This window comes from Corapipo altera, unplaced genomic scaffold (genome assembly GCF_003945725.1).
Source record: "Corapipo altera isolate COAL_440 unplaced genomic scaffold, ASM394572v1 45, whole genome shotgun sequence".
Lineage (NCBI taxonomy): Eukaryota > Metazoa > Chordata > Aves > Passeriformes > Pipridae > Corapipo > Corapipo altera.
Window position 1 is genome coordinate 12,572,487 of NW_020884877.1, and position 11,909 is coordinate 12,584,395.

Consider the following 11,909-nt stretch of genomic DNA (forward strand, 5'->3'; position numbering starts at 1 on the left):
AGTAGGCTGGTAACTTTTTACATGTGTGCAAATACACACATGTGAAAGTGGACTGTTTGCTCTTTTGCTTCTCTATCACCTATTAAAATATTTGACGTTATTGTAGTAAAAAGGGAGAGTTTGAGATCAGTGATGGATCTGAAACATTGTGATGACTGTTTCAAAACAAATAATCAGACTAAAATCACTAAAAATCTGGGTTGGCATCTCAAATCACTGTATGAATATCACTATAACCTGTTCAGCAGCTTACAACATCTATTTATCCCAACTTGAGATTTATTGAATTGGAGAGCTTCTTTTAATGGTTTGTAATTACTAGTTGATCTGAATTTTACAGACTTTCTCCCATGTGGGTGAATACAGTGTGCACTGCCAGTGTGTCTGCCAATGTAAACCCATATGCTGTTTTTGAGATTCTTGATTGTTGTGTGGTTAATATATCAGCAGTACTTCTCCTGCATTAGTAAATAGTGTTTATTTCTGTATGATCTGCATCAGTTTGAGTCTGAATACACAAATATGCAAGTTTAAAATTCAATTTTTTTACCACTCGCTTTCCAATTAAAATGTTTAATAGAAAGTCATCAATTAGGCACAGCAGAAGGTATATTTAGGTTCAAATATGGGACATTTGATGTCATCAAGAGAGTTACAAATGCTCTTTGCATATGATTAGCCTTGTGCTCAGGCCCTAATATCTCAAAGACTTGGATACATATTCAATCAATGGAAATATTCATCTATGAAAAGTTAAGCAAATGCATAAATGTCTTTGCAGGATTAGAAGTAATTAATTAGAATGTTAAAGAATATTATTATGATCTTACCTAATCTAAAAGGGTGCAGTATTAATACTTGCTCTTTTAGTTGGTTGTAAAAATACCACTTTCACAAACACTTGTATATATGAAATAGATATTTTCAAGAAAAATACTCAGAGTCTGCTTTAATAGATTTTACATTTTTGGCTTTCACTGTTAAAATGTACTGTTACCACATTAATTTCCATCTAAGGGAACAGTAGCAATATGCTGCTATTTCATTGTGCACAAGTTTGGTGGCAGATTTTTTCATCAGTAGCCAGGAGCTATTTCCTTGTTATTACATTGAATTAAAAATTTATTAAAAATGAAACATCTCTGCTTGTACAGGGACAGTTTTTCATGTTGCTAATGTTAAGATACTGTTATTTTTTGTGAAGAGCAAGAAGTTAAACACTCTGCAAAAAAGGTCTGGGAAAGATGGCCAAAGTCACACTATAAATAGCAGCAATTCAGCCAGGACAGCCATACTACTCTACTGATTGAGTTTGCAGCATTTTTTGTCTTCTTTATCATCCATTCAAATGTGATTTTTTTCTTGCCTGCTTTCAATTTATTAATAGCATTTATTCCCTTTTTTAATATTGTATGATCTTTGGTTAAATAGTGCTATATAAATATGATCTTATCTTATATTTCAGAAGATAATAAGATATTTTTAAAATACTTATTAACTGGCTTCTTAAATGGCCACTTTGAGAAAGCAACCACTTATGTCTGCTAAGTGTAGAAGATCAGCCATTAAAAATGCCTTTTCCTGGAAAAGGACAGTTTTTTAGTTTTAGCAGTGGCCAAGCAAATGGTTCATGTCTTCTGTTTTGTTTTGTTTTTTAAAAAAATAGGTGGTGCTGTCTTTTGCTAATCCTGATCCAAAGGAATCTAGCTGAAGTTATGGTCTGATAATCGAAATACTTATATATTAACAATATGAGCAGAGTTGTCTTCCTGCGATTAACTGTGGATGTTAGAAATATGGTATTGCATTTATACAGTTAAAACAGGATGAAATTTTTTATGAATGTTCTGTATTGAAAATACAGTCAACTGATTGCAGATATTACCTATGGCTGTCATTGCACGACACATTGACACTTGTTGAAATGAATCATGCCTTTTTAGTTTAAAAAAATGTTCCATTTGTATCTGCATTCCTACTACTGACAACATCATTGAAGTTTTTGGAAATGTTGTAATAAGCAATAATTGATGAAACACAATGTTAAAGATGCATTTAAGATATTCTATGCTGTATCCTCCTGAAAAAACCCCAACATTATTCCAGACTCTGCTGAGGAAGTTTTCCCCCTAAATCACAGAAGTAAATACTTCTTTCCATTTTCCATTCCACCAGCACTATTCCATGAGAACTAGTGGTGAACCCACGCTTATTTGGTGCTGAGCAGAGCTGAAATTTTTCTGAGACACTGCCCATTGAACAAACTTGGATCATCTTCCCTAAGAGGACATCAGAGTCATGCAAATGGTTACAATTCATTCACCAGAGTCATGGAAGTGGTTACAATTCATTCTCTTACTCAATGTTATAATTTTTTTCAATATCAAACTGGTTCACTTCATTAATCTTAAATCTTATTTATTTCAAGTAATCACTTTTATGTCAACTAAATTTTAAATAATAAAAATTAAAAATTTAATTTCAAAAGTTCAGTATCTTGAGAAAAAAAAATTAACATTCTAGAAGTGTTAATAGACTTAAATAGCTAAAATGAAAATTTTCAGTTACAATGAAATTATTTTCAAAATCTGAAAAACAATCAGATGCAAAAGAACCACTCTCCAGATGCCACTTGTACTCAATAGCTATATTTAACATTATTTAATGTTGTAAGTACTGACTTGAGAATGCTCAGCATGCTAAAAGACTCAGAACCAAAAATCGAAATCCTACAAGGATCTGAGAACCTGTGTTTAGTGTTTCATTATTATTAACTCCTGTTTGCACAAATGGAAATATATCCTGTATTGATTAGCATTTGTGTTGTTGACAAAACTGATTTTACTATCAGAAGATGACAGGTCATCAAAACAGAATTTTTTTTTTAATTGAAATTTTTCACTTTGATTAAATACTGTCAAAAAGATTTTGCATGTGGTAGATATGATTTTTTTTTTTTTTTTTAGAGCAAGAGGAATTAACAACATTATGAATAAGATGCCCATTTAGGGGGTCAGAGAGATATCAATTCATATCTTGTTTGATTTGGTTCTGCTTTGGGTTTTTTTTAATGTTGAATAGAGATTAGGTTCAAAACCTCAATATTTTTTACAAAACATGACTGTTTTCCAGCCCTCACCAGGTTTGAGGGCTCTGAGTAAGTGCAAAAGGTATTCTCAAGCTTATAAGACAGGAGTGAATGTGTTTATTGATGCCCTTGAGGATAACATTGTGCAGCAAGGATTGGTAAAGTGCATAATCAAAAAATAGAAACATTTGAATGCATATACTAAATTCTGTGTATGTATCCTAAGACTGGCTTATGGATTTGACTGTAAGTATTGTAAACTAATATTAGGAGAAATTTAGACTTGATTGAATCTCAGCATGAAGATGCCAGCATTCAAATTGATTCATTAGCTGACCTGAATTCTCTGATAAAATTTACTAGCAGGCACAGTCGGAGGATTTATCCTGGATGATGTTCATGTCGTTAACAGGAACTACCACCGGCAACATACACACAATGTCAGCCCACAGAAAAAGAGAGAAGACTGTTTAAAACACTGTACTTATTAAAAAAAAAAAAAAGCAAATCTCTATCATGTTAAAATAATTTTGACAGTTTTTTTGGTTTTTTGTTTTTTTTACTTATCACTTTACAACCAGTGTAAGGGCCAGAAGGCAACACAATGGAAGTTTTTGTTGAGCAGAGTATGCTTGCTTCAAGGACCTGGTGTGCCAATAGAGGCACACACACCAAGTGAAGCTAACATACTGGGTGAATTATGTGTCCCATCACACCAATGACTGCAGAGCAATAAAACCACCCTAAGTGTTCTAGTTACAATCAATTACATCATGCTTTAATCACATTTTAATGATGTATTAACCAAGATTTCAACAGCAATTAGTTTAATGGGTGTTTGCTTTTTTAAAACTATTTTAACTGTGGCTATATCCAGTAAGAATAAAAAAAAAATAAAGCATTGATTGTGACCTACTTCTTCTCCAGCAATTTTGTGTGATGTTACTGAAGAGGGAGATTTTTCAGTTACTGAGTATTTTTGTGACTCTTAAGTAATAACATGCTATGTGAATATATAGTGTGAGATTTTTATCATTTACACAAATTCCGCAAAATTCTACACACTAAACTGGACATAATTACTGCATCTCCTGTCCTTTAGGGCAGAAACTGATATACTGCCTACTGCTGTCTAGGCAAAGATGAAAGAAATGCAAAGTAAAATTATTAATCATACTAATTTTTAACAGAAGGGTTTAGAAAACTTCTGTAGCTGCCCATAATATTCCCATTGATACGCATTTTCCATATAGAAAACTGACAAATGTCTCTGGGAATCCAGCTCCCTTTAAAGCACTTCTAAGGATATTAACAGATAAAGGAAAGAGATTTCACAGCAAAACCCACATAAAAACCAACATTAGGAATGATACCAAACTTAAAGAATGTTGTAAAATGAGCATGGAAAAATGTACAAAATGAATTCATGCCCATTTACATGCTTTCAGTCAGGCTACCAGATAACAAAGCCTCTGTCTTTGTGTTAACACTGCAGATTAGGTCAAGTTTTTACCCCTCTGAGCTCTTTTCCTGTAAATGACGGGTTTTGATGTGAAACAAGCAACATGTCAAAGCAAGTTGAAAGATGTAGGCATTTTATGCCATGTCACAATGACAGGCCGGTGAATATTTGGGCCATTAGGGGCTTATTAGTGAATAAATGACCAGATGGTTCAGTGATGCACAGAGATGGACAGAACTGGATGCTACTAATCAGCACTGTCTGTACTTGATGTCAAATCACATGACACAGTAACCCATGGATACCGAATAAAAGTTACCATTAGCAAGTCAATTTGATATCTGTGTGGTGTAAACAGACTTATAACTGCACTTCAGAGCTGCCTGTTGTTAAGAAGAAATAATGGTAGGGTATTTAAATAAACACACTCTACTCTTATCAAGTTATGATAAATATAAATAGAATTTCAATTCCCAGGACCTCCTTTTTATTTTGAAGAGACTGTGGAAGAACATTTACATATTAGAATATCTCCACAGACAAAAAGGCTGGGCTGGAAGTGCTGTAAAAGAGAAGCAGGAAAGGCATTCTTCAAACACCATGGTTAGCAACACCAAGTGTTGCTTTGTTTATGCATTTGTCATGGAAATATAAACTTTGAGAACAGGACCCATTTTTGGGGGGGGTGGTGTTTGCATTTTTTTATATTCATGTTTTGATTTTTTTCACTGGTGTTGATGTATGTTTGCTTGCCACTACCTTAAATTTTTCCCATGGGTTTTTGAAAATTTACTTTGACAAACCCTAGTTAACAAGTAATTTCCAAAGCTTTACACCAGGGTTAGGAGCTTTGGGCACTTGGTAAGGTCAAGATCCTGACCCGGGAGCTGATCCTGAAACACTGCTGTAGAATAAGCAGTTCCAGTCTGAATAGAAGGGTTGAGCCAAGGCTGGGAACAGGTGAGGCTTCACTGCTGCACTAAATCTCTATGAGTCTAAGCTAAAAGGAAGTTTTCCTTTGAATCTGGAGAAGTATGTTTGCAGACTGTAGAGGTTTGGGGTGTATCCTCACCTCTAAGCCCGATTAAAATTGTGAAATACCTTGCATTTTTGAAATACCTGTTATGACATGAATGTGTTTTTATATAGAAGACACAAGGATAATAAAATAGTATATATAAATTACGCAAGGTTGTCCTTGAGGAAAATAATGCCAAACTGCTTATATTGCTATAGTAATTGTTGGAACACTGTATTAGTCAAAACCCTGATATTTTTAACTGCATCTGATCCAGTGATGATCTGAAGATGACTTGGGAAAAAGTGAAAGGAAACAGGACACACATAAAGGGATCCTTTGCCTCGAATTCATAGTCTTGTGATGTTACAGACACTGAAAATCAAAATGGATTAGAGAAGTTTGTGGGAGAGCTCACCAGCAATTATTAACAACAACAGACTGGGTTCATCCTCCAGCTCATGAAATCCCTACACAATCAATTGCTAGAGGCTGGGCAGATCTACCATGATAAGGTCGGTCTTGTTCCTTTAACTTTTGCCTACACATGCTCCAGCAATCATTGCTTTTTTCTTTTTTTTTTTAAATGCCTGTATATATATATATAATTCTTCAGGGACGTAATTTTAAAATCCCTCTATGTTTGGAGGAAAAAGTGCTTTACAGGTTACCTAGTTTTCATTCTTTTTGATAGTAGACCTAGAAATGAGACATGCTTGCAAGATTTACCAAAAGTTTTTAAAATACAGTGGTTTACTCAAAATGTTCAGGTGACCACTCCTGAAACCTGTCTGCATTTCAGTCTGAAGTAAATTTTCAGTGGATTTGGGATTACTTCACTGATTTGTGTAGAAACCAGTGCAATCTTGTTAGTTTTGGCACAGAATGAATTAGAGTTTATGCTCTTCTTTTAATTAAAAAAAAAAAGTTGAATTCTGTAGTTAAGAAAGCCTATGCTTTAACAATATTCAGGTGTTTCCTGAAGGGTTTATTTCAAGAGTAAATCTGATACACAAGGATTACTGCTCTGTAGGTTCTTGCTGTTAGGAACTTTCCCATTCCAGTTGTGGCAGACTGTTTCCATCAGTGGTTTTCTCTGAGTTTGCATAGTTGGCTGGTTATGAACTGTTGATCCAATATAACTTTTGGTAGATATCAAGACACTCAGAGGGTATTCCTTTTCTGAAAATAAGGGTGTTGTCATCATGTTTTCTGTTGATGACAACAATGTTACTCCAGAAGAAATGCAACTTCCTTAGAGAAGCAATACCTTATAGAAATAAGTTATTTTTAGAAAAACTGATTTTAGATAGAGAGAATTTTTTAGCATTGATTCTATGGGACAACTCTCTTTATTGATATAGGTAATATGTGCATGGCAGTAATAAATAATTGTGAGAAGAGATGCAAAATAGTTGTCACTTATGGTGGCTGTCATGCCTGGTAAGGGTTGTTCAGTGGAAACGGTCAAAGGCCCTCAGCCAAAATTAACATATAGAACGTTTATTGCTGCATAGAATGTCTCACTGTAAAACAGTGAGAATCCAGCTGTCTGCAATCTCACTGCAAAGTGTAGGTGCCTGACAAACATATTAGGATTAATGTGGATGTGCACGAAAATGTGATACTTTCTCCTCTGACTTTCAGGTCTGAAGGCTGTTACCTTACTGCTGGCTAGAGATTTTTTTAGAGTCATCAGAGCCTCTAGAAGAAACTTTTTCCTCTCCTGCTTTGTGATCATCTTTCCACCTGGCATGTATAGTTCAGATGGAGTTTTGCTGTGCAGCTTGCTGGACTTTGGTAAGGATGCTGTGGCGATCTCGGGGACAAAAGGAGAACAAGAGACCAGGTTTTGCCAGGCCTCTGGATGAAGGCTGCCTTGCTGTTCTTCAGTTTTCTTAACTCATGCATAATTCAAACCAAGGTAAGGTAAAGTGCACCAAACAGCATATATTTGTAAAAATCAAAAACTTGAAAATACAGTTTAAAAATGTTTATGAAAGGCAGAAATTATGATTAAAAAAACCACCAAAACCAAAAACCAAATCAAAAAAACCCCCAAAACCTATGTGTAGATCTGCTTAAACAAAGATTACACCTAATGGGTCATCCTTGTCTCTGTGAGATCTGGAACATGGACTCCATGGACAGAAATGAAGTTCAGCTTCATCTTCTGTAAAGCTTTTTTGTTCAGTGGTGACTATCCCAAAGAAACAGGTCTTTGAGCAGTTTGGCCAGGGTGAACATAAATTCCAGAAGCCTTCTGGCTACTGAGGGAAGGAGGAGGAAAATGAGAGGCTATCCAAAATACACCTCCTGGAGGTCCAGCAATAAGAAGGGAGACTAAACCCACAAAGAAATAGGAGAGACCCTCAAAAAGTAGTCAGTTGAAAATTTTACTGTATATTTAGTAATCCCTAATTAATCAATGGCCAAAGGTTAGATGAATATTTTGGAGCACAAATCCTGTGGAATACTAGCAGCTTTAGAGAAAGAGTACAAAGAATGCATTAAGTAATTGTGGGTCTTAATGGAGATGGAGGAAAAACTGTCTGCCCACTTAATGTCCATTTCTGTTCCCATTGAAGTCAATTGGAGTTCTGATATTGCCTTCTGTGGAAGAAGCCTGACCCTCTATTTAGTGCATTACATTGAATAATTGCACCATAACTACAGAATGACAACGAAAAAAACCTGTGTTTTTGACCTGCTATCTCTGGTGGCTTTGTAAGTTTGCTGAGGATGCAGCAGCTTCATATAAACTGCTGCTTATTTACTAATTACTTAACCTGTGTATATATGAGTAACTCTTTTGCCGTGGTTTCCTAGCAATTCAGTTCTGATATGCACCCTTTGTTTTCAGTGACAAGCTATGTGGGTGACTGGGTGTGCATGACCACAGGCTTACCAATCATCAAATGTTGGGATAATTTTGATGATTACCTGTTCTTTCAGCAAATTAATTTGAGAAAGTTTCCTATTTGTCTTATATCTTCAGAGGTTTGGGATTTAAGTCAAACTCCTATCAGAAAAGCAAAGCAGATGATCATTACATTTCTATTCCATATTCCAGTTCAAGTTTACAAAGGAAGGCTTTTTAACACGTAAGGAAATACGATGATTTAATTCTGCCTTGACAGAGAGGGTATTGGTTGGTATTACTAACCTAGCAACTTCTTTCTTCTAACCACCAAATTCTAGTCATGAAATTATTTGAGTATCAAAATTTGCAAGTGTGTGTCTTTTATAAACGTGCAAGCATGGATTAGATAAACTATACATAGGAGATTATATATTGGGTTTGTGTGGCAAGGTTTTGATAGTGGGTGGGTTACAGGAATGGCTTTTGTAAGAAGCTGCTAGAAGTTTCCCTGTATCCAATGGAGCTAACACCTGCTGGCTAAAGATGGACCACTGCTACCCAAGGCCAAGCCCATTAGTGATGGTTGTAGTACATTCTGGATAACAGATTTAAGACAGCAAAAAATTTATTACGCAGAAGCAATTGCAGCCAAAGAAGAGAGGAACAGCTCTGCAGGTACCCAGGTCAGCGAAGAAGGAAGTAAAAGTTCCCTATTTTCTCTTTCTTTTTCTGTTCTTTTTCTCTATCCTGTTCTGCCATTTTTCAATCCCTCAATCTTGAATTAATTTTCTCCTTAACTGACCAGAAATTATGAAGCCACAAGTCTAACTATGGAAAGGCATGATGTTTCCTTTCTTGCCTTCTTTGTGTGAACAAAGTATGAGTGAAATGCCTCCCCAACAAGAGTAAACAAATCTTTTATGATCATGTGCAGGTGAGAACCTAAAACACTAAGAAAACAGACACCATATTATCCTAATATTTCCAATTCACGTTTGAGTTCAATCTGCCTGACAAGTTCTTAGTCATCATCTGGTGAAAGAGAGGAGAGCTGAAGAGACACTGCTCTTGCAAGAGAAACAGAGGAGAGGGAATTTTTCTCTCTGTTAACAGCAGAGATGCTGTGGCAGTGCCCTTTCTGGGTTGAACACTAACCCTGAAGCAGTGCATTAGGGCTTTGTGTAGACAGCTCAGTGCAGCAGGGCATAAAAGGCTTACTCAGCTCTTCTTACAGTCTTTCCATCCAAAGAAAAAGTAACAGACTGTTCTCCAAAGTCTGAAAAATTAGATGCAATATAATTGCTTCCTTCAAGCATCACAGCTCTTGTAGTAGGGACTGAGCCATAAGAGGCTCTTTCCTGTTCACTCAATTTTTATTTTTTTTTTCACCATGTGGGTACCACATCCTTATGTCACACTACTTTATGCTTTCACTGGCATGCTGCTTTCAGCAGGCATTATTAAAGAGCTTCACCTACCGCAGTACTTCCTAAATGTATTAAACATATGAAAACAAATATTCAGATTATCCTAAAATGTTTTAACTTCTCTGAATTTGGTTGTATGTTTCAAATGTTCAATACTTAGAATTTTTGAGAATTGCAATATGGGGGTAGTATTGCTTCCTACCGTTAAACAGCTCCACTGTTTAAAACATAATTAAATCTTTTTGGGAAATCTCAAAAAAAAGTTGGACTTCATAGAGATACCACTTATTTTAAATCTAAAGAAATATCTATTTACAGTGTCTTATACAACTATAATATTGTTTTCACTGATTATGAGATGGCTTTAAGGATACGAGTAGTATGGTATCCAAACACTAGCTTAAAATTCTGATTTACGATAATCAAGATATTTAGATGTTAAAATGGATGCCTGATGTAATAAATATCCTTAACTGATGACCTATCAAGAAACAAAACAAATCTGAAAAAAAAAAAGCGGCCATACACGTAGTGGTAATTCAGATATGCAAAAACCAAAAAAATTGCTTTTACTTTTCTTATCCGAACAGAAACTTTCACTAGTATGACAATAAGAGAGGTTCATTTACTATTTTTTCACAGTTGAAGATGTTGCACAGTTACTATGGTTGATAAACAAACTTCATCACAAGATGATTACAACACCTCTAGTTGCAAAAATCTAGACATGGCCTCTGGGGCAAAAAAATTTTTGTGGTTGGGACAGGCTGAGAAGAGGAAAAAATGTCATTTCCTGCAGCAGCAATGATGATGGGAACATGGAACACGACTGAAAAGTTTGTTTCCTCTTGAGTTGCAAAGTGTGGTTCCTTTGCATGAGGCATCCATGCATTGTTCCAAATGCATAAAACAAGCATTCTAATAATTCAGAGGAATGTGTAGAAATTATGCTACAGCATTTTGAAAAGGCAAATCTACACACAGCTACATCTGTTCAAAGCATCTAACTTTGTTCAGAGTCCTTTGCAGACCCCAGGCTCTGAGGCAGGAGCCTCTCTTCATTCATAAGTATGCAAACGTGATGTCTACAGTGACCCTTCCTACTGTCAGAACACATGGGAAAAAAGGCAAGATGCTTCCAGTGCCAGGGTACTGTTGCAGAACAGAGTTGTGAGCCTTGTTCATGATCCTGGTTGATTTTCTTCGCTTCACTAAAATGATTGGAAAACAGCAAAGAAATATTGTTGGGAATTAAAATATGTCAAAAAGGAATTCATAGTTTTGTTGTAGAGCTAATAAGACTCTTCTACTATACTGACTCCTGTTTTGTCCTGCAGTCAGTTGGGCATGAGTGATTTCTCACGAGAAGCCCTTAATTTTTTACTTTCTTTTTCCTACAATAACTACTTGTTATCAAAATTATTTTAACAATATGCTTGCCTGGGGTATTTTGGACAATGTGCTTTCATCTGTAGGCAGACAGTAGAGTAAAATAACCAAAGATTGTCTCTAAGGTAGGAGAAAAAAACCTGTCCTGTATCTTTCTTTTTTCTTCTTTCTTCTTCTGAGAGAAAACATGGAATCATTTTTAAATTCAGAGGGATTTTGAGACTGAGCTTTAAAATCCTAGGGTATATGTGTGAAATAATCTACCAACTAAAAGTTATGGGCTGGTCAGCTGACCTACAACCCCTGCTACTCTGATACTCTCCAGTGTGCAGTAGTATATGATTCATATGCACTTATTTCTGACGGTGTTCATCTTTGAAATAATCACTTCATTCTAGATAAATGTATTCAGTGCTATGACTACTCCATCCATCATATTAGGTAGGGTTGCACAGCCGAATGCAGCTCTATTCCAAATAATGATGGTCTCTAATATTTTCCTGAAAATGTGGGTAATTTATTATCATAGGCTAATTATGCCCAATACGGCTGCAGGCTGACATTTATTGCAAGAGGTGGGCTGAAGGGAGCCAGGAGGTATTGCATTGTCACTAGAGCTATTTCTGAGAAGAAATTTAGCTGCTTGTCCAGCATTTCTGCCA